The sequence below is a fragment of the Elephas maximus genome, chromosome 2, assembly GCF_024166365.1.
Source record: "Elephas maximus indicus isolate mEleMax1 chromosome 2, mEleMax1 primary haplotype, whole genome shotgun sequence".
Classification (NCBI taxonomy): Eukaryota; Metazoa; Chordata; class Mammalia; order Proboscidea; family Elephantidae; genus Elephas; species Elephas maximus.
The window spans coordinates 233,616,992-233,629,366 of NC_064820.1; the positions used below are offsets into that span (position 1 = coordinate 233,616,992).

The 12,375-nt window shown below is 38.0% G+C and overlaps 1 pseudogene; it reads left to right on the forward strand.

Annotated features, from left to right (window-relative positions):
* Nucleotides 1–2,777: 2,777 nt before the first annotated feature.
* On the forward strand, nucleotides 2,778–12,153 carry LOC126068505 (vomeronasal type-1 receptor 5-like; annotated as a pseudogene).
* The last annotated feature ends 222 nt before the right edge of the window (nucleotides 12,154–12,375 follow it).

The following is a 12,375-nucleotide window of genomic DNA, read 5'->3' on the forward strand; positions in this document are numbered from 1 at the left end:
GCCATGGGATCAAGATTAACATAAACAATGCTGTCATATTATGCCCTTAATATAATATGATGGAAATGGCTCTTCTTCCTCCTCAAAGTCCATAACCACAGTGTAATCAAGAGAAAAACGTCACACAAGTTCCATTAAAGGGGCATTCTGCAAAATATCTAACCAGTATTCCTTAAAACTGTCATAGTCATTAAAACTAAGAAAAGTTAGAGAAATAATCACAGCCAAGCGGAGCCTAACAAGAAAAACTCGTCTAGATTTTCTCCCTATATTACCTAATTAGAATGTGGTATCCTGGATGGGATCATGAAACAGTAAAAGGACATTAAATGAAAGGTAAAGAAATATGAATAAAATATGGACTTTAGCAAATAATAATATATCAATATTAGTTCATTAATTGTAACAAAATCACCATGCTAATTAATGCAAGGCATTAAAAATAGGGAAACTGAGTGCAGATTATGTGGGAACTCTCATAATATCTCCTCGATTTTTCTGTAAATATGATACTATTTTGAAAAAAATTATTCTAAAAAGTGGACTAAATATATTAACCACAAAGAAACCTTTAATTGTTACCAATAAATATTATAATCAATATATATAATACATATTTTTTCTTTTATAATCAATATTATAAGACTATTGACAATAAATTCATAAAATTAGATTACCTGATTAAAAATAAAGGAGTAAACGACTTACATATTTTTAAAAACCCTCTGGTTAAATTTAAATAATAAATGGACTAAAGAAAAAGTAAAATTGTATACTAACTAAAATAATACAGGTAAAAATACATGTAAAATGCAGTGAAAACTGGATATGAGGAAAATTTTAGAGCCTTATATCCACTTATCAAGAATCAGGAAAGTAAAAGAATTGGGAAAAAATGGAAAATAACCAAATAGCCAAATACTCCAAACATGAAACAAAAATTAAAGAGCAGAGATAAGTAATTGAAAGCAAAAGAATATTAACATAAGGCTTTTTAAAAATTATTTTTTAAAAATAGCTGGTTCCTCCTGTTGGCCCAGGACAGGAACCAATCCTGAAGACAACTCATCAGACATGGAAGGGACTGGACAATGGGTTGGAGAGAGATGCTGATGAAGAGCGAGCTACTTGTATCAGGTGGACACTTGAGACTATGTTGGCATCTCCTGTCTGGAGAGGAGATGGGAGGGTAGAGAGGGTTAGAAACTGGCAAAACTGTCACGAAAGGAGAGACTGGAAGGAGGGAGCGGGCTGACTCATTAGGGGGAGAGTAAGTGGGAGTATGGAGTAAGGTGTATATAAGTTTATATGTGACAGACTGACTTGATTTGTAAACTTTCTCTTAAAGCACAATAAAAATTATTTCAAAAAATAGCTGGTTATTTAAATAGATGTATATCCTCAAGGAGGTCTAAACACAAAAATAACTAAGACGTAAATAAATAAAACAACAAAAAATATCTATAGACTCCTATAAGAAAACTTACACTACTAAATATGAAAATATTAATGAAATTGACAAATTATTACAAAATATAAAAGTCCACATTGACAAATGTAGGGTTAGAAAACTTGAATATCAAAATAAATATGGGTTATGTTCAGGCCACCAGTCTCAATCCTCCTCATGTGGGCTCTGGTTCCAAAGTCATTTCACTCCTCAAAGACTTTGCTCCTAGATCTGTGCTATGTGTGTGCACCTCCCAGGGCCAAAAGTGATGTACCCCAGTGCTGTCAAGTCGAATCTGACTCAGAGTGACCTGGGCTGAGGCTGTCCACACAGTCAGGTACTCTGGCAATGCTGGAGGGTAAAGCTGTGAGTCTGCTGCTGCTGTCAACACAGGAATGTAGATTCGGGACAGGAACATACATCAGGATGGCAAAGAGAGAAAATAACGGGAATTTCCCCCAACTCTCTCAGTTCCAAGTCCTCCAACCCAACCATCCTCAGTCTTCTGATAAGACAAAGCAGATATCACTTTACCATTCATTCTGCATATTCTAAAATTTGAGCATCCCCAAGTCTAAGCTGCCAGATATGGAGGAAACACACACACACACACACACACACACACACGAAAGACAATCTGTGTTGATCTGTCTTCAAGTTTGGAATTTGCATTCAATTTGCATTCTCAAGTCATATATGTATTTTCTCCAGAATTTTTAGTTGTAATCAATGTGAGAGATAGAGTGTAGTTTGCTAACTCCATCTTAACTGGACCAGAAGTCTAGATTAAAAAAAAAAAAATCTAACAGGCATGACAATACTTCATTCTAAAATATTTTTTCATTCAATGGATCAAGACGGTGGCCTAGTCAGATGCACCATGCCATCCCTCTACAGAAAAGACCTGAGAAACAATGTGTAACAGGTACAGATGGCAATCCCAGAAACTTGAGCATCGAAGGAAAGGTTATGGAATTAGATCAAACACCAAATGGAAAAAGAAACTAAACAATAGCAGCAAACAGGGAGAGATATGGAATGGAGGTGCCCCACCACCTGGTCTGGCAGAGTGGGACAATTTTGAGAAAAAGCCAGCAGCAACCCTGGCTAAGGAGCATAGAAAGGTAACATCATGAAATTCCCAGTAGGAGACAGAAAAACTGCAAAGACATACACAGAGTGAGACAAGGTGAACAGGATATAAACTAGAGCAAAGGAGGGAAAGTACAGGAAGGAGGACAAGAGCTTCAGGGATCCCAGTATACACAGAGCAGAGCACTCTCAGGACCCAGAGACAGGGCAGCTCTCCAGAGGTGGTACTGTTACCATGAATCACGGATTCGAGCCACCTGTTGCAAAGCCAATACCGAGACAGGAGGAGGTAAGCAGCAAGAGGGCTTTATAGAACACCAGAGTCCAAGAGACAGAGAGAGTTAAATCTCTCCCAAATTCTGTCTAACCCTAAAGGGCTAACTGGAGGGTTTTTATAGGGGGAAAGGTCAGGAATTAGATTTTTTCAGGAATGTTGACTTTTCTTTGAGGTAGACACAATGATAAAATGATCTGTTGTTGAAGTCCTGCAAGTCTGTTCATGCCATTCTGGAGTCCTGCAAGTCTCTTCACGCTGTCCTGGTTTCTGTCACAAGATGGATCTAAGCTTTGTTCAGCAACCTTGGTTTTGCGGGGTTTTTTTTCTTTTTTCCCCCCCTTGGGAGAGGAACACAGTTTAATCAACAACTAAAAATTGATTACCTTGTTTTTCTTTAAAGGAATAATCATAGGACAGATTCCAGAGCAAGTAATTACATTTCAAAGACTAGCTTATACAGTTGTATTAAAACTTCAGAAAATATATTCTCTCTACTTCAATACTAAAATACTAAAGAAAATGTGTTTTCTCTACTTCAGTACCTGGCTGGCAGAGCAAGTGGCAAACACAGAGCAATAGACAACGCCCCCACTTTAAAAAAAATTTTTCTCTCCCCACCCCCAGGCCACCCCCCCACCCCAACTCCAATGAAGAGAGCACCTGCACAACTCCCAGCTGCCCATCCCACCCTTCACCCACCAAAGGGAGTGCCTGCTGGCACCCAGTTGCCAGCCCACCCCTCCCCCACCAGAAAGAGCACCTGCTCAACCCCCAGCCACTCATCGCACCCCTCTTCTGCCAGAGAGAGTGCCTGCTCTATCAAAACAAAACAAAAATCACATATAAATAAAATAACACCTTAATGTCTTGGAGACAGCAGACAATATCAAATCATATATTAAAAAAAAAAAAGGACAAGATGGCTCAACAAAGTGACCAAAATAAAGGGGCAGAAACCTTTCCTGAGAAAGAGATGGCAATGGAACTGCCTGATAAGGAATTCAAAAGGGTTATATATAGGGCCCTCAAAGAGATCAAGGAATACACAGACAAAACTCTGAAAGAATTAAGGAAAACAATACAACAACATAATGACAAATTAAGTAGGCAATTAGAAATCATACAAAAATAGGAACTACAAGTCCAGAAGATTAACAATTAATTATCAGAAATAGATAACTCAATTGAAAGACATAGAGGTAGAATTGAAACAACAGAAGAAAGAATTAGTGAAATAGAGGACAAATCCCTTGATGCCAATTTGTTCAAGGAACAATCAGAAAAAATAATTAAAAAATAAGAAGAAGAAGAAGAAGGCCTGAGAGCTATGAGGGATGCCACAAAGAGGAATAGTTTACACATGAATGAAATCCCAGAACAGGAGAAGATCAACAACAACAACAAAAAATCACAAACAGAAGTTTTGAAGGTCTGCTGGAAGAAACCCTGGTGGGGTAGTGGTTAAGTGCTACAGCTGCTAACCAAGAGGTCGGCAGTTCAAATCCACCAGGCGCTCCTAGGAAACTCTATGGGGCAGTTCTACTCTGTCCTATAGGGTCGCTATGAGTTGGAATCAACTCAACGGCAGTGGGTTTGGTTGGGTTTGGTTGGGTTTGGTTTGGCTGGAAGAAAACTTCCCCAAAATCATGAAAGATGGGAGGATTCCCATCCAAGAAGCTCAACGAACCTCATACAGGAAAGACCCCAAAAGAAAGTCACCAAGACATATCATAATCAAACTTTCCAAGACCAAAGATAAAGAGAATTCTAAGAATGAAAAGAACAGCTCAGGAAAAATGAAATACCACCTAAAAAGGGACTCCGATAAGACTTATTTCTTGGAAGAATCCATGTAGGCAAGAAGGTAATGAGATGACATACATAAAACTCTGAAACGAAAAAAAAATTGCCAACCAAGAATCATATACCCAGCAAAATTGTCTCTCAAATACGATGTCAAAATTAGGACATTCTCAGTAAACAGAAATTAAGGGAATTTGTAAAAAACTGTACCATCCTTGCAAGAAATATTAAAGGGAGTCCTTTGGTTATGGAACTGACATCAGACACAATGTGAGAGTAAGCCATATTATGGCTTCACCAAGATGCCAACACAGATAAAGAAATCCCAAAAGTAAAATAAAGTTACAGAATTGAAAACACAGAACCAGACATGTTGATGTGTAAGCAATGACAACTTCAAAACAAAAAGGGGGAATGAATTGTGTAGAGATAGAACTTCCATATGGAGAGGAAGCCTGTAGGTTCTTTTTTTACTTTTTTGGTGAAGTCTTTTGATGAGCACAGTGTTTAATTTTTAGAAGATCCCAGTTATCTAGATTTTCTGGTGTTTGTGTATGGTTAGTTATGGTTTATATCCTGTTTAAGCTGTGTATTAGAGCCTCTGGCATTGACACTGTTTTTTCTTCTATGATCTGTATAGTTTTTGGTTTTATATTTAGGTCTATGACCCATTTTGAATTAGTTTTTGTGTATGGTGTGAGGTATGGGTCCTGTTTCATTTTTTACAGATGGACATTCAGTTTTGCTACCATCAATTGTTAAAAAGACTGTCTTTTCCCCATTTAATGGACTTTGGGTCTTTGTCAAAGATCAGGGTTCTCAGTTCTGTTTCACTGGTCAATGCATCTCTCATTGTACCAGTACCAGGCTGTTTTGACTACTGTAGCTGTATAGTAGGTTCTGAGGTCAGGTAGTGTGAATCCCTCTACTTCATTCTTCTTGTTCACTAGTGTTTTACTTATCCAGGGCTTCTTCCCTTTCCATATAAAGTTAATGAGAAGTTTTTCCACCTTGTTAAAGAATGCTATTGGTACTTGGGTCAGGATTGTATTGCATTTGTAGATTGCTTTGAGGAGAACTGACATTTTCACAATGTTGAGCCTACCTATCCATGAGCATGGTATATTTTCCCATTTTTGTAGGCCTCAGGTTTGGTTTCTTGCAGCAGTGTTTTGCAGTTTTCTTTGTATTGGTCTTTTATGTCTCTGGTTATATTCATTCCTAAGTATTTTTTTTTTTTTTAGGGGCTATTATAAATGGTATTTTTTTTTTTTATTATAAATGGTATTATTATAAATGGTATTGCTTTCCTGATTTCCTTTTCATGGTTCTTTTTATTGGTGTATAGGAATCCAACTTATTTTTGTATGTTTATTTTGTATCCTGCTATTCTGCTGAACCTTTCTATTAGTTCCTGTAGTTTTCTTGAGAAGTCTTTTGGATTGTTCCTTACCAATTTGGATGCCCTTTATTTCCTTTTCTTGCCTTACTGCTCTAGCTAGGACTTCCAGCACAATGTTAATTAGGAGTGGTAATAAAGGGCATCCTTGTCTTGTTCCTGTTCTCCTGGGGTATGGTTTCAGCCTCTCTTCATTGAGAATGATGTTGGCTGTTGGTTTTGTACAAATGCCCTTTATTCTGTTGAGGAATTTTCCTTCAATACCTATCTTATTGAGCGTTTTTATCAGGTGTGGACTTTATTTCTGCATCAATTGAGATGATCACGTGATTCTTTTATTTATGTGGTAGATTGTGTTGGTTGATTTTGTAATGTTGAACCATCCTTGTATATATGGTATGAATCCCACTTGGTTGGGGTGTATCTTTTTTTGATATGATGCTAAGTTTTATTGGCTGGAATTTTGTTGAGAATTTTTGCATCTATATTCATGAGAGACATTTGTCTGTAATTTTCTTTTTTGTGTGTTGTCTATGCCTGGTTTTGATATCAGGCTTATTCTGGCTTTATAGAATGAATTTAGAAGTATCCTTTCTTTTTCTATGTTCTGAAATAGTTTGAGTAGTACTGGAGTGAGCTCTTCTCTGAATGTTTGGTAGAATTCTTCAGTGAAGACATCTGGGCCAGGGACGTTTTGTTGGGAGTGTTTTTTTATTACCTTTTAAATCCCTTCTCTTGTTCGGGGTCTGTTCAGATTTTCTACCTCAGTTTCTGTTAGTTTCGGTAGGTAGTGCATGTCTAGAAATTTGTCCATTTCTAAAGGTTCTCAAATTTTTTTTTTTTTTTTGGTATTCTATTATGATCCTTTTTATTTTGGTTGGGCCTGTTGTAATGTCTCCCATTTCATTTATTTGGGTTATTTGCTTCCTTTCTTGTTTTTCTTTTGTCCGTTTGGCCAAGGGTTTGTCAATTTTGTTGATCCTTTCAAAGAACTAACTTTTGGTTTTATCGATTCTTCCTTTTGTTTTTCTATTTTCTATTTCATTTATTTCTGCTCTGATCTTTATTATTTTCTTTATTCTGGTGGCTGTGGTCTTCTTTTGCTGGTCCCTTTCTATCTGTTTGAGTTGTATAGCAAATGTTTGGTTTTGTCTCTGTCTTCTTTTTTGATGTGTGCATCTGTTGGTATAAATTGACCTCTGAGCATTGCCTTTGCTGTGTCCCTAATGTTTTGGTATGATGTGTTTTCATTCTTGTTTGATTCCAGAAATTTTTTTTTCCATTTTGATTTCTTCTATTACCCAGTGGCTTTTAAGCAAGGTATTATTAAGTTTCCATGTATTTGATTTTTTCTCTTGCTCCTTCTGATACTAATTTCGGTTTTTATGGCATTGTGATCATAGAAGATGCTTTGTATTATCTCAATGTTTTGGATTTTGTTGAGGGTTGCTTTGCGGCCTAAGAAGTGGTCTATTCTGGAGAATACTCCATGTGCATTGCAAAAGAAAGTGCATTTTGCTGCTATTGGATGTAGTGTTCTATATACATCTAAGAGGTCAAGTTGGCTGATTGTGGCCTTTAGATCTTTGTTGAGTTTCTGTCTAGATGTTCTGTCCTTTACCAAAAGTGGTGTGTTGAAGTCTCCTACTATTACTGTGGAGCTGTCAGTTTCTCTTCTCAGTGATGTTAGAGTTTATTTTATGTATTTTGGAGGCCTGCCATTGGGTGCATAGATATTTATTATGGTTATGTCTTCATGGTGGATCGTCCCTTTAATCATTATCTTGTCTTTTATGGTGGATTTTGTTTTAAAGTCTATTTTATCTGAGATTAATATTGCCACTTCTGATTTTTTTTGGTTGCAGTTTGCTTGATATATGTTTTTCCATCCTTTGATTTTTAATATATTTACGAATTTGTGTCTAAGGTGTGCCTCTTGTAGACAGCATATTGATGGGTCCTGTTTTATTATCCATTTGTCACTCTCTGTCTCTTTAGGGGTGCATTTAAGCCAGTTACATTCAGTATGATTACTGATTACATGTGAGTTTGTTGCTGTCATTTTGTAGTGTTTTTATTTTGTTTTTTGTGGTGCTGACATTTTCTTTGTTCCTCTTACTCTCCTGTGTTGAATTCCTGTTGTTTGTGGATTTTTTTTTTCATTTTCGTAGATTTTGTGTTTACTGAGACTTTATGTTTTTCTTCTTTATTTAGATAAGTAGGTTTGTTAACTTTTTTTGTGATTACCTTGAAATTATCCCTCTCTTCCTAAGTTTAAACCAGTTTTTAATTACTTGATATTGCTTTGACTTCCTCTTCGTTTGAAAGTTCTTTATCTATGCCATTTATTCCCTCTTTTATTTTTCTGATGTGTTGTCACTTACAGATTGGCCTCTCTGGTTCCCTGTTGTAAATCTCTTAGCTTGGCTGCTTACCAAAAGGTTGGCAGTTCAAATCCACCAGCTGCTCCTCGGAAACCCTATGGGGCAGTTCTACTCTGTCCTGTAGAGTCACTATGAGTCAGAATCGACTTGACAGCAATGGCTTTGTTTGGTTTTGGGGATTCAAACAAAGTAAGACTTTGCAAATTGTTTGACAAGAGAAGTCCCACTTTGCTCTAACTTAATTTTTTACTGATGAGGAAAATATATGTGACTGAAATGTGAGTTTCCCATTTAGAATTTCATTCAATTTGTGATATAGTTCCTGTGTTTTTTTTTCCATCTTTGTTCTTCTACTTCTTATTTACAATGATACACATGCCTTGGGAGTATGCTCATCCTGGTACTAGAATAGAGCTTTAAGCTAAAACTTCTGTCCAATTCCATTGACTGACAATGTTTAAGGGAATCACGTCTTTCCTTTACCCCCAGATTCCCTAATGCTCCCTTTTTTAGTCTCATTGGAGTTACATATTATGTACACAGATTTGCACATCCTTTTCCTCCCTGAATGATCCAGACTCATTTTTTTATGATTCTCTCCATGATTTTTCAGCTTAAGGAGGAACACATTCACCACCATCCCCCTAACACAACAAAACCCCCATTTTTTTATTTCTCAAATGCTTTCCAGAACTTTAAACCCATCTTTGAATAAGACTTTAGCTATAAAATAATAAATGACAAAAATGACCATAGTATTAACCAAAGTTTTGAAAAGATTCACTTTTATCTGCTTATACACCTGATACAGATTTATATGCTTCACATAATTTTTACCTTTTCTATTTCATAAGGACCCCAGATACATGCATTATATATTCTCATTTTACAATTGAGGGCACAGATGCTCACATACTCACTACCCACATACCACACCGTTTCCTAACAAGACCATGTCTGCCAAGCCCACCTACCATTGACCAAGTTGTCTACTGTGAAAATAGCAGCTCGCTTATTCACATCAATGGTGAGACCTTGTGGATATCGTGGCTTTCCTGAAACTCCCACGGCCTTCATTGTCAGCCTAGGCCACTGTTTACAGAGATAAATCCCAAGTTTAGAATCTGAAAGTTTTTAATGTCTGTAAATCTTAAGGTTTTCTTGTTTTAGCATAGAACTGATAAAGGCTAAGACTCAAAATTTATATGAAAAGCCCCTCTAATACTGTCAATAATTGTTACTGTTCACGAAAATGATTGGGTAATTGCATTTGGTTACAATTTCTTCTGCTTCTCAAACGCACTAGGCAAGAAGGCACAGAGAAGGTCCCTGAGGATGGAAATGGTTCTGTTGGGATCATACCCTGCTTCCACTTTTCCCATACTTACTTCAATTCTGTCCAGCAAATACCCCAGACTTGCGTGTATGTGGGGGGGTGTGTGTGTGGGTCTGTGTGTGTGTGTGTGTGCATGCTCAGCAGAGACAAGTTTGTCCCTATCTTTGAGAAATTTGTAGGGCAGATACAAAGGAAAAAAAAAATCCCGCTTTCCATTTTTAGGGTAAATGTCACCATCGAGGGAAGCAAAGTTTTATGAGCACCCTGAAAATGGCACAGTAAGTGCACCACTGTGGTGAGAGTTGGAGACAGACAGAGGCTATCCTGAGAATTGCATGACTGACTCTAAAAAAATAGCAATTAACTAGTCAAATTTCATCTAAAGGTATAGAAACAAGAGATTCAAGATCACAGACATGGTTAAACATGGTGGCGATGATTGGGAAAATGGTGGAAATGATTCTGTGATCATCAAATCTCTTATTCTTCTCCACAGATATACTACTTTTTTTGCTTCACTTTTCCCATGAAGATGACCAATCCCTAGTTACAAGGCCATAAAAAATACCTATACCTACCAGCTGGCTTTGGAATCTCAGCAAACATCTTCCTTCTTACTTTCCACATCTTCACCTTTGCTCTCAGTCACAGGCTCAAGTCCACTGATTTGAACATTATTTATCTCTAGTCCACATACTGTTGCTCTTCATCAAGGAAACGTTGGTGTTTACATAACATTCAGAGTGATATAAAGTGCAAGGTAATTGTCTTTTTCTTCTTAATGTCATCCATGGTTGTTATGGATAACACTGCAAAGAATGGGAATTCCAGAACACTTAACTGTGCTCATGAGGAACCTGTACATAGATCAAGAGGCAGTTGTTTGGACAGAACGAGGAGACACTGCATGGCTTAAAGTCAGGAAAGGTGTGTGTCAGGGTTGCATCCTTTCACCATACCTGTTCAGTCTGTATGTTGAGCAAATAATCCAAGAAGCTGGACTATATCAGGAAGAACAGGGCATCAGGATTGGAGGAGGACTCATTAACAAGCTGTGTTATGCAGATGACACAATCTTGCTTGCTGAAAGTGAGGAGGACTTAAAACACTTAGTGATGATCAAAGACCACAGCCTTCAGTATGGATTGCACCTCAACATAAAGAAAACAAAGATCCTCACAACTGGACCAATGAGCCACATCATGATAAGCGGAGAAAAGATTGAAGTTGTCAAGGATTTCATTTTATTTGGATCCACAATCGGCACCCATGGAAGCAGCAGTCAAGAAATCAAGCCGCATTGCATTGGGCAAATCTGCTGCAAAGGACCTCTTTAAAGTGTTGAAAAGCAAAGATGTCACCTTGAAGACTGAGGTGCACCTGACCTAATCCACAGTATTTTCAATTGCATCATATGCATACGAAAGCTGGACAATGAATAAGGAAGACCGAAGAATTGACGCCTTTAAATTGTGGTGTTGGCAATGAATATTGAATATGCCATGAACCGCCAAAAGAATGAACAAACCTGTCTTGGAAGAAGTACAACCAGAATGCTCCTTAGAAGCAAGGATGGCGAGACTGTGTCTTACATACTTTGGACTTGTTGTCAGGAAGGATCAGTCCCTGGAGAAGGACATCATGCTTGGTAAAGTACAGGGTTAGCAGAAAAGAGGTGGACCCTCAATGAGATGGACTGACACAGTGCCTGCAACAATGGGTTCAAGCATAACAACAATTGTAGTGCAGGACTGGGCAGTGTTTTGTTCTGTGGTACATAGTGTTACTATGAGTCAGAACTGACTCCGCGGCACCTAACAACAATTGTCTTTTTATCTGCCTCCTGAGTGTGCTCTGGGCCATTGCCCACATCCTCCTTGGTGAAGTTCATTTCTCCAAATCACATTCTAGGCTTCTTCCTTTTTTCATGGATCATCAATATGTCCATCCATAGTAGCCTCCTGCTCTACACCGTGGCCACCCCCAATGGTACTGGGGCCAGTCTTCTGTTTATCACTGAACACTGTTCCTTTTTGCCCATGAGCTACACCCACAGGAGCCTGTTTTTCACACTAACAGTATTAAGGGATATCACCATTATAGGGTCCATGATCCTTCTCTCTCCAGGCACTACATGGTGACCTTCTTGTACAGACCTAAGGGCCAGTCCCAGCACCTTCACAGGACCGGCCACTTCCCATTCTGCTGCTGATGAGTTGTTTTGTTTTCATATATTGGGTAGACTTCACCTTCTTGTTCTCCATCAGTGTGACATGGATGAATGACCCTTCTCTGATGTAGTTCAAGATACTTGTGGTCAACAGCTGTGATACAATTAGTCCTTTGGTAATCCATGCTGATGAGCAAATATTCAAGATTGTGCAAACTCTGTGGGGAAGAATTAATGTTTAACTTCAGAATAGAAATTTGCATTTAAAAATGCATTTGAGGGCGGAGCCAAGATGGCGGACTAGGCAGACGCTACCTCGGATCCCTCTTACAACAAAGACACGGAAAAACAAGTGAATCGATCACATACATAACAATCTACGAACCCTGAACAACAAACACAGATTTAGAGACGGAGAACGAACTAATACGGGGAAGCAGCGATTGTTTCCAGAGCCTGGAGCC